General features: G+C 42.6%; 1 protein-coding gene across 1 annotated transcript in view; it reads left to right on the top strand.

The window, feature by feature from the left end:
* The first annotated feature begins 5,523 nt into the window (after positions 1 to 5,523).
* ncanb (neurocan b) overlaps positions 5,524 to 27,944 on the top strand; it is a 144,332-nt gene continuing 121,911 nt past the window's right edge. Inside the window, exon 1 of the mRNA XM_069694842.1 lies at positions 5,524 to 5,860. The gene's annotated coding sequence lies outside the window, so the exon portion shown is untranslated. The remainder of the gene's footprint in view (positions 5,861 to 27,944) is intronic.

Here is a 27,944-nt window from a genome sequence, read left to right as displayed (position 1 = left end):
GCGTGTGTGTGCATGTGTGTGCGTGTGTGTGTTGTGGTAAAATAAAAGCAGGGTTTTAGAATTCTTCAAATGTCTGAATTTGTTGACAGAAAATGACTTCAAGTGTGTAACGCACTCAGCATCAAGTCTTTTCATGCTGTCTCCTCCATGTACCCACACAGATGCATTCAAATACAATAAAACCTCCCCCAGCCTTCATTTGGTTGTTTATTCAGCCTGAATGTGCATTAGTTTCAGCTTTCCTTAAATGAAGGCAGCTAGTGCAAGTCTGTGTCCTAAACCTTTTAAAAGATTAGCATCAGTTCTTCAGGATGGTTATGTAACTTATTAAAAAAAAAAAAATCCATCTCCATGACAATTTAAATTCGAGGATTTCTGGGGCTAATCGGGAGCAAGGGAACGTCTAGGTTGGCTGACCAGAATTAAATTTTTGTGTTCTGTTGAACAAATTAAAACTCCGTGCAACAAAACCTTTGGGGATTAATGTAATTGTTATTCGGATCCTCGCTAGCGGCAGGACTCCAAAGATGTCATTGCCGGTCCACCACTTTGGTCCAGACTGAATTATCTCAACTTGTATTGAATGGATTGCCATAGAAATTTGTTCAGTCATTTATAGTCCTGGGGGGATGCATCTTACTGACTTTGGTAATTGTCTTGACTTTCCCTCTGAAGCCACCACAGGGCTTTCATTTATCCACTGAAATACATCTAGTTACATCTAGAGGATGGACTGGCACAAATGTTTGTCCAGACATTCATGGTGACTTTGGTGACACCCCAACTTTCTCTCCGAAGCCACTGTGACTTATGTGACTCGTCGTGAAATGTTCTTAGTGCGTTCATGTCCTCGTCATGAATTATAACTGTGGTGATTCTTTTAACTTTACATATCAAATTTTCATCTGTATTTTGTTTATGACCAAAAACCTGCAAAACTAACAACACTTCCATCAGTCTCATCTGTTTAGTTCTAATTGTAAGAATGCAAATACTCTGGACAAAGATGGTAATGTGGTAAACACTACACCAGGTAAATGGGAACATGTTACATTTTCATTGTGAGCTTGCGAGTACACTAATGTTAGCATTTTGCTGAAAGTACCGCTGTGCTTATTGCAACCTCATAGTCACTGGCATTGTTATAGACTCTTAGAGCTCTAATTACATCCGGTGCAAAGCAGTGCCATGCTTATCGCAAAGTGTCTTCTTTAGTTTTAGACTGAAATGGAAATGACCCAGAGGGTCAAAGTTCAAGGTGCATATTTGTGTTCCAGTTGTATGCATACCATTTTGTTTTTAAGGGTAGCTGCAGAACGTACTGAAAGTTTTTTTTCAAAAAGTAGGCAATTTGAAACACAGCTCCAGTCTTTAGTGTTGTTATTATAAAGGGGACTGAATCCAAAAAGAGGTATACAGTGTATATACTCACAGAGGGAGTCATTGATGTGTTGCAGTAATTGTTGCAAAGATGAGGGTGACTCATTGGGTTATCTTACACGCTGGGTCAGACTTTTAGAACACGTTTGTTGCGCCTGATTGAGGCCACAGAGAAGCCAGATCATCTGAGAGGAGAAGTGAGCACGAAGCTTAAATGGCAGAAGTCAACCTGGGCGTCTGCATGTCTGCTGACCTTTTCCTCCATTTCCAGTCAGTCACTGACACATAACAAGCAGCAATCATTCTGTATGTCTTATTTTGATTAAAAAATGACTTTGCTACCCATTGTACTGATGACTTCACTCGAGATGCGCAATCTCATACAAGTATCTTGACACGTTTGCATGTGAGTTTCTGGGAATGTAAAACGCTCTGTTGCTGTCAGTGAAGCTGATGTGGGCTTCGTGATTGTTACGCCTTTCAGTGTTGAGTCTATGTGCAAACAAAAAGCACAGCCGCTGTCACAGATGGAGGAGGTAGGAGTAAACTTTACACCACAATCCTCTCAGGGACAAACACATTTCTCTGCTCTGCCTAATTATTCTGTAGGGATTGAGGGGTGGCTGGACAGTGTTTTAAGAAGCCAGTTCTCCTGGGATTAATTTCTCTCATGCTTTGCCTAAATAAGGTATTAACAAAATGTAATAAACTCTTGCCAGAGGATGCTTCAAAGCAGCGCTTTGCTCATAGCTCCAGTCACCACATCAATTATGTATTTAATCTAAGTATAATGTAGTGGCTGCGCAAGATAAACACATTTATCCACTGCTATAAAGCCCAGCAATCGATATAAGCTGTTTCTTTGTTTACTCTTTGTTTGAAGTTTGATTGCTTTCAGGTCATTCTGGGAAACGGAGAAGTAGGAAAAGCATAGAGGTAAAGATTAAAAAAGGAACAGAGTTGGAGAGCAACAGTCTTCACTATCATCTCCACCACCATCGTCATCAAAAGGTCTTGCCCTTTTGAAGGGTCTGCATGTGTAGAGATCAGATAAGCAGAAGCTTAGGGTTTGTGGCCCTGGCGTCTATTTGATGTCGAGCTCACTGGAGAGTCTGTCTGGTTTCAACAATTCTTTAAAGCTGAGGACAGTCTGAAGCACTCAGCCTGCATTAGTTAAAGTGTAACTCTCATGTGCTGCTTTAAACAGGATGAGGCCTTTAGCCGTCCCCACAGTACAGTGATTATGCCATCAGTGAACTGCCTGAAAACTGCACGTTTGTTCTAAGAGTTGTGTCCGTGAGTCTTTTCCCCTGACTGTTATCATTACAAATTTTCATCAAATCCTAAATCAACTGAAATTCCCAATACCACTCTACTGTACAAGCCTGCTGTATGGATGCAGCTTGAATATTCTCAGTATGACAGTGAATAAAAGTGCTTAACATTTTAAGAGTGACATTGATTGTAAGGCTTTATATGGAAAGTAACCTCATTTTGATGCACAAAACAAAGCTTTTGAGCAGTATATGCTACTTTGTACAATACACAGTTTAATGTTGAGCAGTCATTTTAAAGCTTTTGATCCTGAATTTTAAAAATTAAAGTACAGTTTTACCTTTAATGTCTTCTATCATCTTAATGCCCAATATTGTTTCAGCATTTAAGTCACGGTCATGATGGACTAATTGTCTTTTTCTGTCCTGTTAAAGCTCTGAATAAACTGCAGAATAAACAACAACACAGCATTACTAGGTGATTATGGCCAGAAGAAGATAATACCTTTTTCTAGTCCCTTAACGTCCTTTCATTTGCTGCTATTGTAATAATAAACTATGATACAGCAAATTTTGTAATCACCCAAGGGGCTAGCTCTTCAGCACATAACAGTATACTTATAGGTCGTATAGGAGAAGTCTTTGCTGCATCTTTAGGTTCTCTGGCCTGTTAGTTGTTCCCTTGGCTAGAACAAATATCTGTGTTGACGCAGGTTTTAGTGCCATGGTCAGGAAAGCCAGCCAAAAGACCGGGGGCCATCCGAACCTGCTGACAGCTTCACACATTTCCAAGTTATACTTGGTCAGCATGCTATTTACATAACGGAATACATCAGACGAGGTCAGCGTAAAGATTTCTTTAAATACCACTGTAATATAATTTTCTTTTTAATCACTTTTACCATTTTTTGCTTTGCTTCCGTAAATGCTTTAAAATTGCTTACTTTAAAATCTTTATTTATAGTACCGTGGTCCTAATGGTGGTGTTAGAGAAAAGATCAGAGAGGTCACTGAAGCCATTAGGTATCACCATCTGTGAAGCTACTTAATGTAGGCGGAAACAGACATTCTCGTTAATTGTTATGCATTAGTAGTAAAGTCAAAAGATTTTTTTGTGTGCTATGTGCTACGTTCAGGCACATTACCGGTACAGTATCTACAGAAATAGGAAGGTTGGATTGTCTCTGTCACAGGAAGGGCTTTGCTCATTATCGGATCTTCAATTAGGCTAAAGATATAAGGTCTGTTTCATTTTTTATTGCTCATTAGTTTCGTCAAGTTGAATCGGTTAAAATGTGGTTTTGGGAAGGAACCTCGTCTTAGAAATCTGGACACAAGACAAGTTATTTTTTTAGGATGTAAATTGTTGTTGTGACACGACTGCAGCAGCACAAGTCTTTATGGGCTGGATACCAAAGAGAATAAACAAATTATGGAACAGTGCTGCACAAATAACAGATACAAAGACTGAAATGTGTTTGTTTCAAGTTTGTTTATAAGAAGACTTTTTAAGTTGCATTGATAGGAAATTGAGGATTGCTTTGTTTCATGTTGGGCTTAAATCTAATTGTCTTTTGTTACTTACTGCAGTCTTAACAAACTCAGAAAAACCTTTGGAAACATGGATGATTGGTGGCATTTCACAGTGCATTTGTTTATTTGTGGTGTGACAGTGATTTATTCGTGTTAGAGCCGTGGTCTACACACCTTTGCTCGGTCATGTAAACGCACCGGTACGTTGCTGAGCTGGTTCAGCACCACGGACAGCTCCTTGAGTCTGGACAGGCTGCAGTGATGCTGCTTTCACCCCTATTAGAGACCTTGTTGACAACATTCAAGTATATACTGCTGGCACATGTGATGAAAACACACTCTGCCTATATAAGAAAAAAAAAAATGATGTGAAACCAAGCAAACATAACGCAAGCAGCTCGGGCTATGTTCAAATTATACAACTCTGCTGAACAAAGCCATAATCTCCCTGCACGCATCGTGGCGTCTCGTGGGGGATCATTATTCTTTATATGTAACAAAGCGGTGGGTCGTTCACGCTGCCTTTGAATGTATACAAGCAGGACTTTTGCAAACTCTTTGAAACTACGCTTTCTCAGACTGCGATTTTTTTTAATGATCTTTATGTTTATTGCCATTATGCAACGACTAAAGCTTAAAGGAGAGTGCGCCCTGTATGTTCAGGTCAAATTCTACATCAGGTGAAAAGTGTTGATTTTGCTGCTTAAACCTGCCACCTAAATCCGAGGCAATTTGCGCGTTAATCTAATTTGATAGCCTCAGCTCGCCCATTGCAAGTAGATCTCGGGTCGAGGTCACTGCTACACTGCCAAACAAGGTAATTCTATCTCTAAGGTCATTAATTACGGTGCTCAGACAAAGCGGGACTGAGGGGCCTACAGTAGGACGGAGATGCCAAATCACGTCTTCCTCACCAAACCCTCTCCCTCCCATAAATTATCTAATGGGATGAGGACTAATAACTGTGAGTGTTGTGGCCCACGTGAAATAATTTATTAGTGGACAAACAATAACACATCAGCAGGTCATCAGTCAGGTGGTCTTTATGAATTATAGCCTATAGACGTTTTGAAATTAAGCTTTTGAGCTGTTTGATGCAGGAACTTCTGGTCTGTATATCAACCTCAAAACTAAAGGCACCCCCCCTCCACACACACACACACACACACACACACACACACACACACACACACACACACACACACACACACACACACACACACACACACACACACACACACACGTCCTCCCCCCCAACTTGCACACCCCCCTCTCTCCTGCTATTTGAATAGAGAGCCTGCGGAGCACTCTTTTGTTCAGTAGCGCTCAGCTGCTGGAGAGGTGAGCACCACTCTGGCTGGCGCTCCTCCACTCATCGCTGGCTGCTGCCTCTGCTAGTCTCCGGAAGTCGCGCGGACACACGGCTAGAAATCTACTCTCTTCATCGCATGAACAACGACCCGGTCCTGCCCCTGGTCTCTTGTCTCCCCTCACTTTGACACCCGGTGCTGCCTCGTTTTCAGCCGCACTCGCAGGGCTTTTACGCGCCGTTGGATGCTTCCGCTTCCCCCCAGTCTGTGGCGCTACCACCTGCACCGTATCACACCGACGCTCCTGTGAAGCTGCAGCATCGCTCTACATTCCTGTGGACTGGACCTCACTTCGTCCGAAAGGTGAAGGCGTGGTTTTTTGTTTGTTTTTGTTTTGTTTTTTAATATGTAATGACTGGATTTTCATATGAAGTAAATTCAGCGTTGTTTTACACACAAAAAGAAAATGGGGTTTCACAGATGTTTTACACTCAGTGCTGAATTGGACATGAGCTTGTCAATACTATTCAAAGACAAAGATCTGTGGCTACGATCAGAATTATAGGTGCACTTTAACACGAAAGTGTGCTGCCATTGTAAGAGCATGATTCATTAACTAAAAACTGCTCAGGTGACTGATTATAGTATTTTTTTTTTCGTTTTTCTTTGTTGGAAATGATTTCAGTTTAAATAAGGGTCGTTTTCTATATGCGAAAAAAAACTGTTGTAGTTGAATGCTTTTGTCATTTTTCTGCCTGTTTGCATCATGTCATGATAGTCTCAGTTATGCAGCATCTGTTGAAGAATAATAAGCATCACCGCCTCATTTGTTTTCTCCTTTGGACGCTGCTCATGTCAACCAACTTAACATATATATTTAACAGGGTGAATGTAGGGTTTCAATATCTTTGACCATCAGCCCGCCTCTTGTAGAGGAAGCCCCTTTTCCTTCCGCCTGTAAGCCTTCAGGTGAGGTAGATGGGGACAAGGGGAGCTTTCGGACTTCACGGGTGAAAGTCGATAGGCAGCCACAGACACGGCTGTCAGCGCTGTCAGTGAAGCAAACGAAGTGAGGGTGGGGGGTGGGGGACCCGAGACATTATCTTGGATGGCACTTACACTCCGCCAAATGGGTCTCTCAATTATTTCTGTTGGAGGAAACTTTGCTGTCTAGCAGGAGGACCTCCGGGCTATAAGCTGATCAAAGCGGAGGAGGTCAGAGCGCGGCCTGGGTGCCACAGTTATGATAGCTGTTGTTGAGCATGTAAAAGAAAACTATGTTGGGCTTTGCCCCTCCCCCCCCCCCCCCCTGCTCGTCTTAATCTCAGGAGTGTATGGCAGGGTGTCAGATAGAGAATGTCAGCGAGAGTATAGGAACTGAGTTGCTCATGACCCCCTGGGAAATTAAGCAGAGATTCAACCGAGCAGTTTGTGAAACGGTGACCAGTCTCTCTCTCTCTCTCTCTCTCTCTCTCTCTCTCTCTCTCTCTCTCTCTCTTGCTTGCCTCTTACTATGTCTGTCTTGTGCTCACTGTGTGTCTCATATTTGTACACACATGGGCACACAAACAGTCAGAGTATCTACAAGCCGTCCTTGGCAGAATTGACCCTGCACTCCTTTATATCCTTGTATTTGGTTTTGGCATCGGCAGAGTGATCCTTCATGTGTAAGGCCACGCTGGTACCTGCAGACAGGCCGGCCTCATTTTCATTCTGTGACTGACTGTAGATAACATGCCCTCTTCTCACCGGTTGGGCAGCAGTGTGTTAATCTTTGTGTATTTGATACTTGTGTTTGGTGGTCACCTCTGCTGCCAGTTCCTGAATTGTGTTTGTGAATTAAATGGGTATCATCTGCTCCTGTTGCACTACGGGCATCTGGCTCCACGTCTTTAAGTCCCTATGCTGCCTTTTGCTTCTTTTTGCCTCTCATACATATTGTAGAACGTCTCCGTGTTTGTCTTTCTGTCTCCTCGTTCCTCTCGTCGCTTCGTCGCCTCGTCGCTCTGTTTGGACTCATCGCTCCTGCACTGGATTACAGGCTCCGCCGTTAACGTCATTGTTCTCACAAGAGGTGTTCTTTTCTTTAGTATTGCCAGTTCACTGCCCCCATTTTCACATTCTCTGTGTGATGAGGCGTTACAATGGGTGAACAATATTCCTTTAGAGAGTGGTTCAGCGCTTTTTAGTGGCTCCACTCCAACTGTGGTCAAGGCCAAAAGCAGCTTAGAAATGTTGTCATCATACCTCAGGAGCATGAAAGAAAGAAACAGAAAGACAGAATGAAAGAGTGAGGGCGGGAAGGAGGCAAGTGACAGACTGTGTGATTTAAAAAAATTTTTTTTTTTTTTTTTTACAGCATTATCTGCTCTTTGCATGAGGTTGCCTTGTCACATATTTCAATAATGCGTCTTTTCTGGCTGGCTGCTCTCAGCTATAGTGCAGACACTTCTGGCGGGAGACGTGAATGGGCGAGAATTCAATTTTGCACTTGAGTAGTGTCCAAGCATGTGAACGGGAGACTGTGGATTTTTGCGGCAATTTTTGCATATGTAAGACATTAATATTCCTCCAATGAACCTTCTGCTATGCTTAAAACAAACAAAGCCACCCTGGCACAAGATGAAACATGGGAGAGCGGCCAAGCAACTGCACAGTATCAGCACAGAGGATCTCTGGGCTTGAGTTAGGCTGTCTACTGGTGGAGGCCTTCAGATAGAAATCCTATAGTTGGAAGAGCGTGTTGCTATGAGTCAGCTGTGATCCTGCTGTGGCTAATAGCTGGCTTTAATCTCCATCACTCTTCAGTGAAAAATATATTTATTATTGAGTTGTTTTCCTTGTGTGTTTTTGCTGAAAGTTCCTTGCAGTAGGCTCGCTGCATACTGTATGTTGGGAATGGATGTAACGTATTTTTTTTTTTTTTTTTTGGCTATGATGTAAGAAAGGGTAGGAGGGATGCTGGAAGATGCCTGCAGAGAGACTAATTGACAGACTTAGATAACCCTGATCCAATTAAGCAATGAAAATACTCACAGCAGATTACACACATATTAAATTCTGTTTGTATAAATGATCATGAGTGTGTGCGCGTTCTCTTTTCTGCTCAAGTTATGTGTGTGTAGCAGCAGAGCTCTGACACACACATGGCCTTAGGTCACATTTTAGGCTGCGATCCACTTGGCACCTGCGCTCCCCCAAGTCACAGGGTCGTTCCATCGGCTTAATGAAGGCCGTGCCTTTGCTCGCCAGAGGACGTCACTCTGCTTGACTGACAGCTCTGCGTCCTTGCGCTCCCCCCAGCCCGACACCAGTGAGCAGATGGAGCAGAGCCTAAGTGGGCTGCTGCTAGCTTTGCCTTGGCTAATAATGTAATAGTCTGGCATTAGGCATGTTGAACTAGCCACTGCACGTAGAGCCAAGCAAATGAGCAACGCAGCTGGGCCATCATGGCCAGTGGCAGAGCCGACAAAACCCAGGAGGCACAGAGGCAGGGAAAAAAAAAAGGTAGTTTACCACAATCCCTCCAGACGCAGCTCGTGAATATTCATCAGACCCCACTCCCCCTTTCGCCTCCTCCTCCTCCTCCTCAAACCCAGCTCTGCACCCCTCTCCCACCAAATGTATTATTCAAAGGAAGCATTTTCCCCATTAAATACTATAAATAAATAATGACATCTGGTAACAGTTTTTGTCTGCTGAATTAATGACAGGAGCACAGTGGAGTATCTTGCAGTGATTGGAGGAAGAGGTGTCAAGGGTGGATTTCTGTTCAGCCACCTTTCCCCCCGCTTTTTTCTTTGTCTCGCCAGGTGGGTGCGATGCCTCCTCTTTTTTTTTTTTTTTTTTTTTTAAGGTAGCTGACATGTGAGTAGCTCTGAATTGGATTGTGTCTTTATCAGTCACCTCCTAAAACACCCCGGAGGAGAAACAAATACTACATGGCGGTTTATTTTACCATTACGCCTGCATTTTTCTGTCTGAGCTAATCCTCACAAAATAAAGAGCTCCCTGTGGGCTCTTTATGTGGTTTCAGCACCAGACAGCTCCTGAAGCAACATCTATTTTGTCTACATCATTGTTTTTCTCTTCCTGGTTTAACAAAAACTCCAACAGAGTTCTTACATCTTCACACATGCAGTGGATGACTGAAAGAGGCTTCACTGAAGGATATCAGCTATGTAATGTTGGCATCATTGTTGTACAGGCTGTATCTGTCAGACTCTGATGAGCTGGTAAACAGGGAGTGCTTCATAGGCCTACAGATGGCCAATGTTTCCCTCTCTCGTGTGCTGCGACTCCCAAAGGAGAAGCACAGATTTTGCTGTGTGTGTGCGTGAGGAAGTGTTCAATTTAAGTTTATAGAGGTACACAGCAATCCTCTGGATGTGCTAGTGTGTTTCCAGCAAGGAAGCTCATCACTAAAGCTAGAGAAAGGCGAGACACGAGTCTGTGGAAGAAGAAGATATTATTACTGAGAGGGATTTCTGTCTTCCTCTACCTTGCCCTGCCTGCCTGGATTCCTCACAGCGGGGCTATTTATGAGGCTGAGGCACCAGGGCGATACTTTTAAAGCTCTCCTCGTTAATCAGAGATCTAGCTCTGGGGTTGCCGAAACCAATCACAGGGATTTGTAGGAGAGAATAGGAAAGTAGTGTAAATAATTTCATTCAGAACCCTTGCACCCAGGTCGGGCTGATCCATGCATGCCAGTTTACTACTTTATGTAATGGCTTTTTTTTCATATGTACCGTGTGTGTGCGAATTGAGGGAAGGGGTGTTGCATTTTTATTTATTTATTTTTTTTTGGGGGGGGGGGGGGTGCACTATGTGACATTTGCTGCCACTGATACTAGTTAATAATTTGTATTCTCACAAACTAAGACACAATGTGACTTTCCCTCCTTTGTGTTATTCATACAATGACTGAATGGCAAATTCTGAAAGGCCATTATGTGCAGAAAAGCCTTAATGCATAATTTCTGGAAAATATATTATAGCTTCAAAAGGTTAGTTGTTGACATATTTTTTTATTATGAAAAAATGAATCAGTTTTGGTTTTTATTTTGTATCCCCGCCAGAAAAAACAGGTTTCAGTAATCCTCCCATCTGACTCCCTGTAAACACAGAGCTGAGAAAAATATTTTCACAAAACTCATGTGACCACAGAGTGAAACATGTATTTTTGTCATGGGAAACGTGGCTTTGGAATATTTTCATGGTGTAATGTGCGAAGTTCATGTAGATTCCCATGTGAAAAGTTTTCCACATACTTTCCACGTTATCATATGTTGCAACATGTGGTAAACATGTGTCATACTTGTAATGACATGTTTCCCATATGGACAACATAAGAAACTTGTATTTTTTTTTCTGTAAGGTTTTTTAAAATTTTTTTTTATTGTTGTGTTGATTTTGTCAGTTAAAGCGAGACTATTGGTGTCAAACTTGTGACAAACTGTTTTCACGCCCTCTGTTTCACGCACACAGTCCAGTCTGTCCAACAGCATTATAGAAGTACACTTTTGTGGAGATGTCTGCAACTTGCATTTGTGTACGGCGTCATTCTGCAACTTTCCGTTCCCAACTTTAGTTTAGCGTTTTGGATGTTGCACTGAAACACACAGTACAGCTAAAGTTGATGGACATGTGACATGTGTCTTTTCACAGGCAAGAACAAAGTTGTATTGCAATCCATTCAACAGTTTTTGAATCCTTTTGCCAATGTCATCCCGAAGGTGGTGCTCGAGGGAAAATTAGGGGATTATTGAAGTGATAAGGATTTTTGCTTAGGGGAACATGAATGTCTGTCCCAAATTTTACAACTGTCCATTTGATAGTTGTTGGGATATTTCAGTCTTACCAGTCTGGTGGATTAGCACACAAACACTTCTGTCCCTCCCTTGTTGTTAGAACAAAGATTTGCATGCACTCATCGGCCTGTGAAGCCCTCAGGGTAAAAAAAACAACAAAAAAACATGAGTGGAGAGTCAGAGAGATGAGAGGAGAGATGCAGACACAGATAGATGGAGAAACCGTCAGAGTGAGCAACAGCAGCTGGCCAACCTGCAGCCCTCACCAGGTGGATTTAGTCAATTGTGTCCAAGCTCAGCCTTTTAGGTGACACCTGGATTTGTAGTCCGTGTTGGTTTAGCCACAGATATGAGCAAATCATCAAGTCAGTGTATGTGTGTGTGAGAGTGTGTGTGTGTGTGTGTGTGTGTGTGTGTGTGTGTGTGTGTGTGTGTGTGTGTGTGTGTGTGTGTGAGAGAGAGAGAGAGTGTGTGTGTGTGTGTGTGTGTGTGTGTGTGTGTGTGTGTGTGTGTGTGTGTGTGTGTGTATGTTTGTGAGAATCCACAGATGTGCTGAGCTGAACAGAATGAGCCAGAAGATTAGAAGACGGGTGAAAAGGCCAAAGTGAGAGCCACCTTCATGTGGCCAGCATTAAGCTTCCTGACATTGACTGCAGGATGTCTGTCTATCCAGCCAGCTAATTTGTTCATTATTAATGTCTGTAGGTTGTCTCTCTACTGTTATGATGTCTTAGCCGGCATCTGATTCCAGGCAGATATTCCACTTCATCTCCTCAGTGGCTCCTCATGGTGGTGAATGAGACACACCATCAAATTAATTTTAATATGGAATTTGTAAGGCTCGTAGCAGGTCAGATGTCCTGCCGGTAGAGTTGGTAGTGGCTCTGCAGTTAGAAATAGGCTTGCCAAAGCACCACTAAAGTGGCTTTTACGTGGAGCTATGAAGCATGCTGCCTTCAAAGCTCTGAAGCATCAGAGTCGATAGTGGAAAGTGGAAGTGTGCGTGCGTGCCCAAGTAAAGGCTCGAAACCTTTGCTCGAGGACTGTGCCTAATGTGCAGCTTAGTTTTTTAAGGGACCAACCATCTTTGACTAGAGAGGGCCTTTATTTTGCCAGTGTTTTTTACATTATTCACAAGGAAATAGCATTTTTATAGCATAATTTCCATTCAAATTGCTCCTACTGTTTTTTTTTTTCTCAGCCCAGAGCAAACAAAGAAGTAAAAGCACAATTGTTTGCTTTCCAAATGGAAAACCAAGTCAGTCACCCGGTCAGCCAATCGTCCTGCTGAATGTGAGGTTCACTTTTTGTGGTTGCAGATTTTAAACGCACAAGGCTGTTAAACAATTACTATTTTGCGGCTTTGCACACAGAAGCTCTGCAGGCAAACTCCCCTCAGCGCTTTATAGAGTAGCTTTTTAGTTCTGCTCTGGCAAATTCAAAATGAACTGCCGGGGTGCGTACCAGTTCTGTTTTGTAATTAACTGTCACACTGCTGAATTAATAGTGAAGAAAATATGGCGTGGAAAATGCAGAAAATGAAGAGCCTTTGCTACATTCACTCAATCATTAGTCAGACAAGAATGATATTAATCAACTGTGTTGTGTGTGTGTGTGTGTGTGTGTGTGTGTGTGTGTGTGTGTGTGTGTGTGTGTGTGTGTGTGTGTGTGTCTCTGCAACACAAACATCTGGTTTCAACCTGATGGCAGCTTCCTGCGTGACTCCAGCGATAAGCCACAATGATCTCTGTCCACTTGTGTCCTTTCTCTGTCCACTTTCTCTGGGATTTTTCTCTCAGCTGTAATTAAAGATGCTGTCTGTCTATCCTAATAATTACCCTTGGTGGAAATGTGCTAGAGCCCTCCGATTTGCCCCTGGACCTCTGATAAATTTGGCAACTGCTCCCAGAGCTGTTGCTGGGGGCACCTCTACTGAATGTGAATTCCCGCGCCTGACTCGTGTATTGCGCGTGTGCGTGCGTGTGTGTGTGTGTGTGTGTGTGTGTGTGTGTGTGTGTGTGTGTGTGTGTGTGTGTGTGTGTGTGTGTGTGTGTGTGTGCGCGCGCGCGAGGTTGGTGGGAGAGCACTGCCACTGTATCCCCAAGTGTCCAGCTCTGAGCAGGGATTGATTGGGAGCGGCCGTCTGTGATGGATCGGTTCTCTGCTCTGGACCATTGGCTGAGCTGTCTGGCACTGTGTACGGCAGCTGCACTGAGGACTGTACGTGATTATGTGTGTACACTCATTAATAAATAATCATCGTTTCTCTCCGACTCTTCTTATCTGTCTTGACTTGCTCCAGCCGTTACATTAGAGTCCCATCGGCTTGGTGGAGAGAAGCCGAGAAAACAGTTTGTTTTTTTGAAGGCATAATTGTTGTAAAATGCTTCTTTTCACTGATGTTCTTTCTTCGCTTTAACGCACGCTGGGACGTGTGCTTTCAGAACGCTCGGCCACCCACTGGCTCGCTGATTTTTTTTTTGGTGGTCGCATGAAAGCACACATGCAAACCCTCCTCCAAATTGCCAACACTGAAAAACGCAGGGATTTCTTTAAGCTCGGAGGGCTGCGTTCACCTCAGGCGCGTGAGGCCGGGCTCTAATTGGGCCTCGTCTTGGCGTGACCTTCATTGTTTTGACAGAGAGAGGATCAGAGGGAGACACTCCAGAGCTGAGGTTATCTCCTCTCCTCTCCTCTCCTCTCCTCTCCTCTCCTCTCCTCTCCTCTCCTCTCCTCTCCTCTCCTCTCCTCTCCTCTCCTCTCCTCTCTTCTCTTCTCTTCTCTTCTCTTCTCTTCTCTTCTCTTCTCTTCTCTTCTCTTCTCTTCTCTTCTCTTCTCTTCTCTTCTCTTCTCTTCTCTTCTCTTCTCTTCTCTCCTCTCCTCTCCTCTCCTCTCCTCTCTCTTCTCTCTCTTCTCTTCTCTTCTCTCTTCTCTTCTCTTCTCTCTCTCTCCATGTCAAAACCACCACCAACAGTAGATGTCAAAACCACCACCAACAGTAGAGTACAAGCAACCATTAGCTGCCTCCCAAAGCTTTTTCCAAAAGGGTCAAAGCTGTCTGAAGCTGTGGAGTGGATGTTTTAGCAGTCACCTCAGTGGGTAGTCTGTGTGTGTGTGTGTGTGTGTGTGTGTGTGTGTGTGTGTGTGTGTGTGTGTGTGTGTGTGTGTGTGTGTGTGTGTGTGTGTGTGTGTGTGTGTGTGTGTGTGTGTGTGTCTGTGTTTGTCTGTGTCTATGTATGTACACACCTTTTCTTGACTCTTATGTGTGTGTTTTGTGTTTGCCTTGGCTGTGGCAGTGCAAGACGAGCACCCCGAGAATTGCAAGATGGTTCAAATAGCGAGTCAGCTCTACAGTGCGTGTTGTGATTTACCACTGAGCCATTAGCAGCCCTGCTCTGTGTGTGCTTCAGGTGTTCTGAGAGGGAATAGGAAAAGAAATACTCCCCGCTGCAATGCACACCCATTTTAAAAGCTCCCTTGTGATTTATTAGGAAAACATTTCTTAAGACCTCCAACCATCGCTTCACTTAGAAGCTATAGACACTGAGTGTGCACATGCTCAGTGTGCTTACTGCTGAAGTATCAGGAGAGCAATTTGTAGTGGATTTTAAGTGGCCAGTGGCGCTTCACAGTGGATCATTAGATATTCTCCTCACTGAACTGTGTGCATAAGGAAAATGTGTTTGTGTGTAGTCACAGTGCTGCAAACATCATTATATCGCCACACTTGGAAATCACCCATTCTTTCTCTTCATTTGCGTCTCTCTGAATCAAGGTCACAATTGAACTTTGGCATGTTTAGGAGGCCAATCCCGCAATCACGCTTCTTGATTGGGGTGTTTATTCTTAATCAGGATCTCAGGCAGGACAGCGTCTTCAACAGCCCATCACCACACATTGCAGCAATCATAGCATTTATCGTTTCTTATGTATTACTACAAACAACCTTAATTGGCTACTGTATCTCCCTCAACCATGCTGCTGCTGCTGCTGCTGGAGAGGCTGCTCAGGATAAATAGCACTTTTTCTTAATGCAGACGGAAATTACTTTTGTAAATTAATTCTCAAGATTGCCATTTGACTGTAAGTGTTTTTTTTTTTTTTTTTGCTCTAGTTCATTCGGTGTGTTATGTGCCTCCTGACCTGGCTGGTTTTATGTCTGGGCTGAGCTTTGTTTAAACTGCCCAGCTGCATGCGATCCAGCAGCAGCGGATGTCCAACTGGCTATTACCTTTTCTGAAAGCCAGGAGCTCAGGCTGCTCATCTTGTCACAGCCGCCGATCGGACTGCCAGCTCCCCAGGCCTCCCGTGGCACCTGCTCTTTGCATTGGCCGTCAGATAAATGAGGTGTTTGCTTTTCTTTGGCAGAGCTGTGCCTTTCAGAAGGTCAGCGAGGGTGGCTTCGCTGGGGAAAGTGAGCTCCGTTGATATGGCTCTCAAGTCAGCTCTTTAAAGGACCAGTGGTTCTGGATGTGTTAGCCCATTAACCACAAATCATGTGTGCTTTAGGTTACTGCCAACCATTTCCCAAAGCTGTCTGTAACTATTTAGATGAATTTCCTTCCTCTACCTTTCCAGCAGCAACTGGTTTTACTTCACCACAGAATACAAATATCCTTAGAGAGAGAGACCTGACAATTGTTGTGCACTTATGGAAGATTCAACATTCAATATTTGTAGCTATTGTAAAAACTACAAGAGTTGCAGTACAACCCTTTACACCAGTTCTCAAATTGTAGATGTGACAGCTTTCTTTAGGGAAAGATTTATTTCTCCTGGGGTAGTGGTAGGTGGGTAAGGGGGTAGGGGGTATGCTTAATATTGTCTGGCCTTATCAGTGACTGCCTTCAGGAGTAACTGCATCCTGTGTGCTCAGCAAATGGGCTGTTTGCAATGGTAACTACAGGTTACACACTTTCATTGCTTTTCTCACAAACTACATCGTGTACGTTTAACATCCTACCCGGAATGATGCATTAAATTACCAGACAGACCCCCCCGACATATGTGGAATCCCGAATTACTGGCTGTTACTATAACTACAGTGAAGTATTTTGGGTTGTAGCCATACTCAAGCTTCAGCTGTACTTTGTGTTTAGTGCTAATTATCAAACGTTATAGCTAGTCTTGGGGAGCTGTGTCAAGAGGCCAAGCTTTCAGTTTACCGGTCGACCTGTGTTCCGACCCTCACCTATGGTCACGAGATGTGGGTAGTGACCAATAGAATGAGATTGCGGTTAAAAGTGGCTGAAATTAGTTTTCTCCGCAGGGTGGCCGGGCTTAGTCTCAGAGACAGGGTAAGGAGCTCCCAATAGGGAGCTCGGAGTAGAACCACGACTACTTTATGTCCAAAGGAGTCAGCTGCGGTGGCTTGAGCATTTCATTAGGATGCCTCCTGGAGGTTTTCCATGCACACCCAACTGGTAGGAGGCCCCGGGGTAGACCCAGAACACGCTGGAGGGATTATATATCTCATCTGGCCCGGCAACTTCTTGGAATCCCTCAGGGTGAGCTGGAAAATGTTGCCGGGAAGTGGGAAGTCTCTGCCACCTTTCCCAACCTGCTGCTGCCACGACTCAGCCCCAGATAAGTGAAAGAAAATGTATGGATAGATGGAAATCAAATGCTAGCTGTGGGAAGTGCGGTAAACATTTCATCTGCAAAACATCAGCAGGTTATTGTTTTAATTGTGAGCATGTTAGCATGCTGATGTTAGCATTTACCTTAAAGCACCACTGTGCCTAAAAACAGACTTGCTTATTATAGCTGCTTGTATCATTATCACAAGTATGGTGTTTCAGAAAAAGGAAAGCCACAGTGGCAAGATCTGACAAAGAGGAACTCTGAGCAGAAATACAGTGTGTGTTCATTGTAATAAAGTTTAAAAAGAAGTGGGAATTCAAAGTGGACACACGATGTTACGTTTCAAAGCGCTCAACAAAAAAAATTCCTCAGGTACCTGATGGTCTAACAGACTAAAACATTTGATATATTATAAATTAATATGGTCCATCTGGAAGCTGATCTACAGGAGTTTTTCCCATTTTTATTCCAGTTTTAATGCTCTGCAGTAGATTTGGTGTAATTATTCAGATATGAATCCACAAATTTAGTCTTTTCTTGTTGTAATTAACTGTGGGACTGAGAAAAAGACCAGCAGTCAACTGTTTTTATCAGACAAATCTGTCTTTTCTCTCTTTTTGAGGGTTTCTGTTGCCCTTACACTGCAGCAAGCTGCCAATGAATACCATGCAGCAAAGGTCTCTTGCCGGATTCAAACCTCACAGCAGCTTGACAGGAAAAGAATTACAAAACAAACAAAAACATGGTCGGGAAAAATCTTTCCTGTCGACTTGGATGAACCCCAAAGAATTCAGCTCAATACATTTTGAATGGAATGCAAGACATCTCCTTGTGGTGCCAACATTATCAGCACTTACCTCAGTAAACAGATGTTGTATATTCTTCCATTTGTCTGTTCCACATCCACCCTTTATTCACCCATTTACTCGCAGCTTTATATTTCCCCTTCTTCTTCCGATTCTTTCAGTTCAACCTTCCGGCTGATCGCTTACTTAGCGAAGCTCGCTCCTGGCCCCCGTCACTCCACTCAGCCTCTGCGTGGAGGTGTGCTTTGAATTAGGGCCAGGTGTTTGTTTTTCCTCTTTCAGTTAACATTGTTTGATGAGTTAAATTAGCTTTTGCTGGTGCCTCCTTCTTCAGAGAGGGGGCACGCTGTGGGAACAGTAGTGCAACCGAAGGGGGTAAATAAAAAAATAAAAAAATAGAATAAGCGGTGACACACTGCTTGAAACTTCAGATTAATTCCTGGAGTTCATGGCCAGGCTCTCGACTTTGATTAGCTTTTTGTTAAAGCTCTGATTTAGGACTTCCTTCTTCAGTGCTCCTTGTGGCTTTGCTCATTCTGTGCCCTCACTGGAGGTTTTTCCCTCGGGTAACATTTAAATCTCTCTCGGTGCGGATCTATAACCTCAGTTTGCAGCCAGCTTCCACTGTGACTCATTACGTTGGAGTGCCTGTGCTTTCATATTCGTTGTCATTAATTATACAATACCTTTGTAAATAATGAACATGTAAGGAGCTCATGGTGTTAAAATGGAGCTTCTTCTTATTTCTTTGTTGGAATTTTCTTTCATACCATTAGGGAGTCCTTTGAGACAGTAATATAACATGAACAAGATGCTACAGACAAAGAAGTTTAGCTCTTACAAATATAATATTTATGTAAAGAACAGTAAAAGGATTTAGTAACAATTGTACCAGGGAAGTACAAAGACTAACCCAAATCCCATCCTCCACTCGTCTCACATCTCAAATCTCAAATACTTTGATGGCTTCAAGACAGACACCTGTATTATCATCTGTAGATACTCTGCAGCTTTCACAATCTTTTCCAACTGTCTGCGCCTCAGACAAGTAGTATTTTACTTGCCCCATAGCATGGCACATCCCACCTCCTTGACTTCTTCTGTTGTCATTTGATGGGAGGGATTCTTCTTGTAGCCATCAGAGTGGATCAGGAGAAACATATTTTGGAGGAAGAAAATGTCCAGTCCATATCTAGACAACCATTTTCACATAAATATATATGTAACAACATTTTTGCCTGGCAAGTTGTATTTAGGGAGTGAAGGAGAAATCAAATGAAATAACTGCCAAAAGACTCTGTAGTCCAGGCCAACTCTCCAAATTCACTTTATATGATTTATATGTGCTTAAATGAATATTGCAGGTTTTGGGAAATCTGTTTGTCTCCCTTGCTTGTGGGCAGAAAGTCAGATGAGAAGCTTGATTGCAGTTGGTTGAACATGAAGGTACAACTAGTAGTCAGTTTTCTTTGCTTGGGGTAAAGACTGGAAGAAGCCATGGTTCTATGTAGATACATATATATTGAGCTTAAACATTAGTTTTGGTCAATAAAATTGTTTTACCTCTGGACAGAGCGAGGCTACCTGTCTCCCCCTGTTTCCAGCCTTTATACTATACTAAACTAAGTTAAGCTAATTGTCTAATGGCTGTTTATAAAAGAGTCTCCAAAAATTGCCAGCATGGAAAAATAAAGGTGAGGTGAAAACGTCATTGTACCTGTAGCCAACAAAGCCTCCCATGGTAAGTTGTTCATAATATATATTTCCACAGCACTAATTTCAGTATTACAGCATCACACTGCTGTTCTGAGTTACTATTTTAAACAGGAATACCTGTTACATCTTCTTATGAAAACAGGATTCCTGTAAGGACATGACTCTGTTGTTGCACTGATGGGATTAGTGCTGTGGAAATGTACACAATACTGAGTTTATCAACAAGCAAACAACTGTGAAGCAGGTAAAATTAGTAATCAAATCCTGTCTCTCATATAAGCCTGTACCAAATAAAGCCTGGATCTCCCTGTAAAGTAGGTAAATAAAGGCCCCACCACTTTTTGAGAGTTTACGAACACATGACAGAGGTGTCCATCTGCTCATCTATCTCTCGGCAAGAAAGTGGAAAAAAAACCATGTATTTTCCAAAATGTGGAATTATTCCTTTCATGTGTCCTGTTTACAGCTCGGTATCACAGCAAGGTGTGTGATACACCTGTCAGTCACATTCATCACATTTTTTCCTCGCTTAGGCGTGAAAAGTACACAGGGTTGAAAATAGCAGCCATGTGACAGAGGTCATGTGATTAAGTACAGAGAGTGGTAAAGTCTGTATAGGGAGAAGATAAAGCAATAGTCAACATTGATTTACTGGGAGTGACATGAGTTGTCTAACAGATGTTAAATAACTTACTTGATATGTGTAACTTTACTTATGTAAAGTGTCTTATATTAACCCAAACCACAATCTTTTTCCTAAACCTATCCAAGTAATTTTGGTGTCTAAACCTAAGGCATCTTACTTTTAAGGCAAAACGTACCCTGACACTGTCCCCTCTACAAGACAGACGGGTGTATTACACACTTTACTGTGATTCCGGTTGCCTTTTGACATAACACTTCCTTCACTGTACTTCCTCCTGTGTCTCTCAACTTTGTAAGACTTCAACATTGTGCTAAAGTCTCTTTCTGTCCACTGTTATGCTGCTATGATATGTTGTGAGCTGAACCTGATACTTTCTCCTTATAGCAAAGCAGAATGTGCTGAACTTGAACTGCTTTCACATTATTCACAGCACAGGCAGAAAAATGCGTCCCCTTTCTCTGTTTTTGGATTTATTTTTTTTTTTTCTACCTCTTGCTTTTAGTCTATCTTTTCCTCAAGCAAGTTTCCCTGCCGTCATTCACCATGCACAGAGCCAGAGGGAAAAGGGAAAAAAAGCAACAATGCTGTTCTGTAACCTGATTTAACCATAAAAGACATTCTTAAGAATTAATTGAACATGTGTGAAGCAGCTATTAAAATCAGACGTGTCCCTGGGCTGCCACCAGTGCATCTTGGGGGGAAAAAAATAGGTAATGGGGGAGATGAGAGGCAGCCACTGCTTGAACAGTTGGCTGCGCTGACAGGACAGCATCCATCAGGACTTGATGGGCGACGACAGGTTACCAGGTATGAGCCCAGAGAGCGTGAGAGTTTGTGCCGTACCAATAAACACATTCACAAATATTATCCCCAATTTTTAACCCATCATTGCTCATGAAATATTCAACAAAGATAGTATTTTTCCTGGAGGTAATTACCAACCATGTGTGTAATTTGCCTCAGTTGTTGTAGCAGGACCTGCTTTTTGATGCATGACTCCGCCTCAGCATTGCAGATCACTCCTGTAAAGTCCCACTACTGTGGTAAATGCAGGGGGACAGCTGAAAGCCTGTGGCTGTGTGTGGTTGTGATGAGATGTGTAATTATCCAAAGCAGGCTGACAAAGTGCTGCAGGTGCACAAGAGATGAAGGGAAATGAGCCAGGAGATAGGTCAGGGGAGAGGAGAGGGGAAGTTATTCAAGGTTGATCCAGTTTGGTGCAAACATATTTCACTCTTTTATCTCATTCTCAATGCCATATCCATCTGTGAATGCTACTCTCTCACTTTACATTAGGTTCAGCATGTTTCTCATTCAATCTGGATAAATAGTGCTTCAAGAACTACTGCAGCAGTGACAATAAATAGAGAGCACGGGTGCAAGGCTACAGTATGAATCGGCCAATTTGTCTGCACCGCCAAGAGTCCAGGTGGAAGAGGTGGAGGTTAACATCACTGATCGGGGTAATTAATTGCTCCAATTTAGTCATTAAGTGTTGAGTTGGAAGTGAGAGCTGACACCTGCAGGGTCTCTGAGAGAGCCACAACAAGAGTGGAAGCGGGGAGGAAGGAAGTATTGACTGTGTTGCTTTAAAAAGTACATAAACTAAATCAAATTGAATTATGCTCCAGAAATAAGTAATGCTGCTGTAAGAAAACAATATTGATTCATGGTGCAGCTCATTCTAACTGTGGTGTAAAGTTATAGGAGTTCACGGGTGGTTACTGTGTCTGTACGCGTGCGTGCGTGCGTGCGTGCCCGTGCGCGTGTGTGTGAAACTGTTGAAGTAAATTCTGACAGGCCCCTGCAGTGAGACCTTCACTGGGTCCATTTCTGCCAAGACACCCATCAGTGTTCCCACAGAGAGGGAGGAGCAGGGCCGGAAATTGGAAAGCGAGTGAGCGATAAAAGAAAGAGAGAAGAGAGAGAAGGAAATGTGGATAAAAGAAAATGTTCAAAATAAAGAGAGAGAACAGCACAAACTAGGAGAACTGGAAATAAGCCAGATAAATTGGTAAAATTTGAAGATAATATAACTATGTGCACAATTATAATTACAAAATTTGCAATAAGCACAACTATAAAATGACTTATTTCCTGATTGGAGCCCTGATTTCCATTCGTCATTCAGAGGAAAAGCTTTTGTTACCATCTTTGAGAGATCCCCCCCTCCCAAGTTGTGTTATATTTGTTCAAGAAACCGGTGAAGTAGTGTAAATCCTCGGCAGATGCCTCCTTACATCTCCTCTAACCTTAACCAATCTGTCACTTTGTCACCTAAACTGAACCAAAAATAAGACAAGGAAATGACAAACAAGGATATGCTCATTTAATGATCAATAATTAAGTCATTTTAGTTAATTTATGCTTCAAGCTAGCGACAAAGTCAGACTTGTAATTTGGTGGCTACAAATTTAGGTGAAGAAATACAGATAGAGAAGGAAGGAGATGAACTGCTAATTCAACCAACCCAATAATTAGTGTACAGAGAAATTGGCTCTCCATCTATGGCTGTTGTGCACAAGTGGGTTTTCTTGTAATAGAGGGTCCAAACCAAGCTGGCCTGATAAACAATTGAAAAAGTTGGTGTTGACTTTCTACACTACCTCGACTCCTAAATCATTTCCAACTCTCTTAATCTTTTCTGCTGTTTCTTTGTCTGCTTTGCCTTTCTTCTTCTTCTTCTTCTTTCCTCTTGCTTCTTCTTGCAGCTTTGTCTTCCTCTGCGTGTTTCTTCATTTTGCTCTGTGAATCTTTCACCTGCTCTCAGATGTGCTTTCTCTGATGCTTTGTAAACCTTGTGTTTCCTCTTGTGTTCCAGTGCTGCTGAGTAATTACCGCGCAGGCTGGAGGAGGTTACGTTAGCGCACCAGCACTCTTTCTCTCTGATATTCAAATGAGCCTTTGCATCCTCATTTGTCATCATTTTAATGGTGCGTGTGTGCGTGTATGTTTGTGTATGCCTGCGCATGTGGCGTCTAATCTCTTATTTAGAGTATCACACAGAAAAGGCATTAACATCGGTCGGGTGAGAAATTAGAAACCGGGCTGATTAATTCCCGGGAAAAAGGAATTAAAGGGCACTTCCCTGCCATCCTCTTTGTCGAGGCGCCAGGATTTACCTGCAGCGTGATTGAAGGTGGCTGCTCTGCGCTGCCACCATCATTAATAACCACCAGCCTTCAGGAAGATTCATGCTGCCATGTGCTAGCTGGTTCAAAACACTTAACCATTACACATGACACTGAGGGCTTGATATATGATGGGCTAATCGCTCTGCACTCGAGCACCAAAGCTGTGGAGCGACAACAGAGACCATTACGCTTTTATCAGAAAGATTAGAAGAACAAGTTGCATTCTAACAAAAGTGGCAGCTTTCATGGAGCTGCATTAAAAATGGGCCACTGTAATGAACAATTAGTACAGTTTTTTATTTGTTTGGTTGGTAATGTTATAAAATAGGCACTGAGCACTTCTCTCAGGGACCTGTGTGTGTGTGTGTGTGTGTGTGTGTGTGTGTGTGTGTGTGTGTGTGTGTGTGTGTGTGTGTGTGTGGTGTGAAGTATTAGTGGGAAAACACACGGACACTGTTCACTCATTAACAAGAAACAGCTTGTCTCACTGAACTGCGGAGGCTCTGCGATGCTGAAAGCCCTCTCAGACTTTAAAAGTCCCCCTTCTCCACTTCTTCTCTTGCGAAATATAATAAACGTGATCAAATTTAGAGGCTGCTAACACTGTTCTCCACTGTAAAGCAGGTTAATTTGCTTCCAATAAAAAAGCAGTAGAAAGTAAATCACTTTATCCCTTTACATTCAGGCGGGAGCGTCTTTTTTTTTTTTTTTTTTTTCTGATGGTGGATTCAGCAGAGATGAATAAGAACTTCATGGCTGGCTCTAATTTTCCCTGGTCAAGTGTTAGGCTGCAGGTACTAATCAGTTTCATTACATTAACTCAGGTGATAAGGCCGCTTGGGAGATTGGAAAAAGAGAAGTGCAGCAGCTCGGCGTCGTACTTTAAATGTTTCATGTGTCGCATGCAAAACGGAAAACGCAACAGAGATGATGTAATTCATAGAATACAGACTCTCCAGTGCTGTGCAAAATATTTCAAAAGGAAGGTCACGAGGAGAAAACACGACCGCCTGTTGTGTGTATGAAATACAAAAGCCATCTGATTTATTGGAGGACATTAAGACTGGGTTGCGGAGGAAGCATCAGGGATCCGAGGCCTGTCAATTACTGATAGGAACACGATGGAGCTGAGCTGATCAAAGCCCTGCCTGATGTAGTCTGGCCTCCTTGTTCCTCTCTCAAGGGATGGGGGGCAAGGGGAGGGGTATCGATGCTCTGCCGCATCTGGTTCACAGTCGAAGGGCTTCTCTTCAGATCAGAAAGCAAACACAAATTGAAATGCACAAGACTGCAGACCAACTTGGGCACACATGCATCAGCTCAAACGCATCACCTCACTCATCCGAACACGAGTGGCCGGCGACGACTCGACTCAGAAACTGTGTAGAACTGCTATCACTCGTTTTCCCTCCGAGCGCCCAGAGAGCCCCGCTTGGCCAGAGAGATGATCGCCGTGCCAGAGATTGATTCTGAGTTTTGCTGCTAATTATTTTATGCCGCCATTTGAACTGTCTGTTGAAATCCAATTATCAGGCAGTCTGAGTAGCTTACAAGATTGGGGCGGCGACGAGGGGAGGGGAGAATCAGGAGGGCTGAGGGGGAGATAGCAAGGGAAACACTGTCTGGTTGTGAGATATGAGGAATTTCAGTGAGAGAAAACCTTCATACAAGATACTTAGAAATATTAGTTTACTTTGAAATGGGAGTTATGTTTTTTTTTTTTTTCTTTCCCTTTCTAGTCACCAGATAAAAGCACAAGCTTTGAGCAACAGTTCGTTTGTTAGGAGCTGGTTAGCTTAGCTTAGCATGACATTTGGAAATGGGGTGAAACAATTAACCTGGGTTGTGTCTGACAGAAACAAAATCCATCTGCTATCACCGCTAAAGCTCCTAAATTAACATATTATTTCTCACTTTTTCATCCACTCAAAAACCTAGTAGCAATTACACAGCTTCTTTACAATTTTCAGCTGTGATAGGCCCTGGTGAATGTGTTTTTCTTGGGCTCCTCTCCTTTCCCAGCATTCGTCCTATCCTTTGTAACTTTTCTTCTTCTATCAATAATTAGATGAAACATTATATTTATTTCTGATGAAACATGCAGTTATTTAACATCTTAATAAAGACCAATTCAGCTTAGTCTACATAGAAGAGGCTGTGACTCAAAACCATCAGTGTAGATTAGGTAGAAGGGTGAGATATATACCTGTCACACTTTTAATAGTGATCAAACAAAATGCTAAAAGGAAATATAAAGCTGCGAGTCATAATGAAAGATTATGTTTAATACCGTTACATACGTCAGCCCTGATTCACTCAGGAAGAGATAACCTATACTATTGGTATTATAAAAGCATTAAGTACCCGGCATTATAAATAGCAGTAGTAAAAATGTATCTACCCAGCCGGCGGGTAACTTGTGTGCTTACATTGAAATGAGATCCTACAAGCGCCAGTGGTGTTTTTGTGCAGATTAATTGACGAGCTTACAAGCAGATAATTAGACAGGTTTGAATGTGTTAGCAGGTGAAATGTTGAACTTTTTCTTAAAGTATCTAACTCATAAATCAGTGTGAATTGGAGAGGAAGCCTCTGGATATCTCTGTTATCGATTAGAACTAAAAAGATGACAGGGTGTAATTTAAAGCCTGTAAACTTTGCAGCAGGGAGTAAAGCACAAAGCTTGTTTAAAATTGATTCCTGTGGTTGCAGCCTGACATCATGACATTGCAACAGCAGCCTAAAATTAGTAATCAAGTGCACCTCAAATGAAACTACGCTCCACTGTGAGATGTCCATTTTGTCTTGGCTGCCTCGCCTTGATTCAAGGAGCGTGTGCACACTTGACCCTTTGCACTCTCACCGTCTCACTCGCTCACGTCCACACGCATGCCATCAAATTAGTTGTCACGCCTGGACGCTGCGGGCTGCTGGTATAGCCCCAGCAGGTAGCCCCCGTATACTCAGCAGCGGGGCCGGAGCAGGCACTGGATAAATAAGTAAATAAACCTTGGCACCAGGCTGGTCTCATCAACTCTGATTCTCCCAAATGAGTGTGCCGGAGAATCGATATACCGAGGGGTTCCTGGTCCGTCTCCATCTCAGACCTTGCAATTGTGCTTGCATTGAGGGCCGCACTGTGGCGCATTGCAATCATGCTGCAAATACCCAGGCTGCACCATGAAGCCCCTACTAGCTTCTCTTGCTGTCCACCACTCTTTCCCCGATCCTCAATCTCTCCTGTTATCTTCTTTTTCACTGAGGTGTCCACACTTTCCCTGCAGCTGTTCCTCTTCTCTGCACTCTCGTCATCGTTTCACACCTTCCTCATCCTCCTTATTTACACTCTAACAGTGTTTTGCCATGCCTCAAAGAAGACGGAAAACACCTGCACACTTTCATGACTCATTAGCCCTTCTACGTGTCATTATTTAATAAGCACAGAGCACATTGAAGATACTGCCACTATTGGCGTTTTTACTTTCTATTCCCCCTCCCTCTCCCACTGGCAGTTCTTTTCTTCATGTTTTGACACTTCGATTTCTTCCCCTTTCATTCTCATACTTCAATTCTTTTCCTACCGCACAGCTATCATAGTGCAGCATCTTTCTACTTCATACTGTTTCTTTTCTCTCAGTCTTCATCTACCTTGTCAAAATCTGGTTTTCTTCTTTCCAATTCCAATTTCTGCTCAACTTATTAATTGCACTACATATTGCATACTTCTTATCTCATCAGTTTTTTTAAAGGTCCTTTTTAGTTCAGTTTCTTTCCACACCATTCCCCCATATCAACAATCTTGTCAGAGCTGATCCATTGTAAACATCTAATCACTAATCTCACTGTCACTCTTTGTTTTTAGTTGTCTATCAAACTCTATACCTGTTAAATCAGCGTTGTTACTTCCACTCTCACTCCAATTGTAGACTGAGCCTATCTCCCCTCCGCGTTTCCACATCTCACTGCACATATTAGTGCCAATTCACTCATTTATTCTTTAAGTCTCAGGGTAAAGGCTAAATACATTTAGCAGTAGAGATTATAGGTTTTTTAAGAGCATAGCTGCAGAATTATGAGCCACTTTTCACTGCAGATTTGATCAGTCTAGATATTTGACTTTATGAACAAAAAAATTGAGTTTTGTAAAATTATATTTTATGAAGCAGAAGAGGAGGATTAAATTAGAGGAATAGCTGTTTCTGCTGTTATAACTAATGACTATTTTCATCCAGCAGTCACAGACACTCCTCATTACATTTTCAGACATCGTGGGTGTACTCTTAAATTCTTATTCTTTTTTTTTTTTTTTATCCTTTTGCAGTTCAGTTCACTTTCTTTGTTTGAACGTGCTTTTCTTTTTTTTTCAGTTTACACTGGATTTTTGGAGCTGATGCAAAAACTTATATTAAGGTGTAAGAAAATTATGCATCAATATATTGGTGGATATTCTTGACATATACATGTTTTATACAGTATATAGAAACAAGCATTTTGCTATGATCTTTCAAATGTAGTTAACAAACACTTTTGGTAACAGAGATATGTGATGGAGGTAGGATATTTGACAGTTTATTGTCCACGCTGACTTCAGTGCTCTGAAACTGTAAACTTCACTGGGAATTTAATAATTATGAAAAATCAAATTTACCCCAACCATTCTTTTGTGCATTATGCTCTGTAAAAAAAAGTTCTGATATCAACACATATCTGCCAACATGTACACCAATACTAATATACCTGTGAATCTGC

This window comes from Brachyistius frenatus, unplaced genomic scaffold (genome assembly GCF_029030835.1).
Source record: "Brachyistius frenatus isolate BFR_SWC_R1_liver_20210118 unplaced genomic scaffold, ASM2903083v1 Contig_18, whole genome shotgun sequence".
NCBI lineage: Eukaryota > Metazoa > Chordata > Actinopteri > Embiotocidae > Brachyistius > Brachyistius frenatus.
This window is presented reverse-complemented; position numbering and strand designations above follow the sequence as displayed.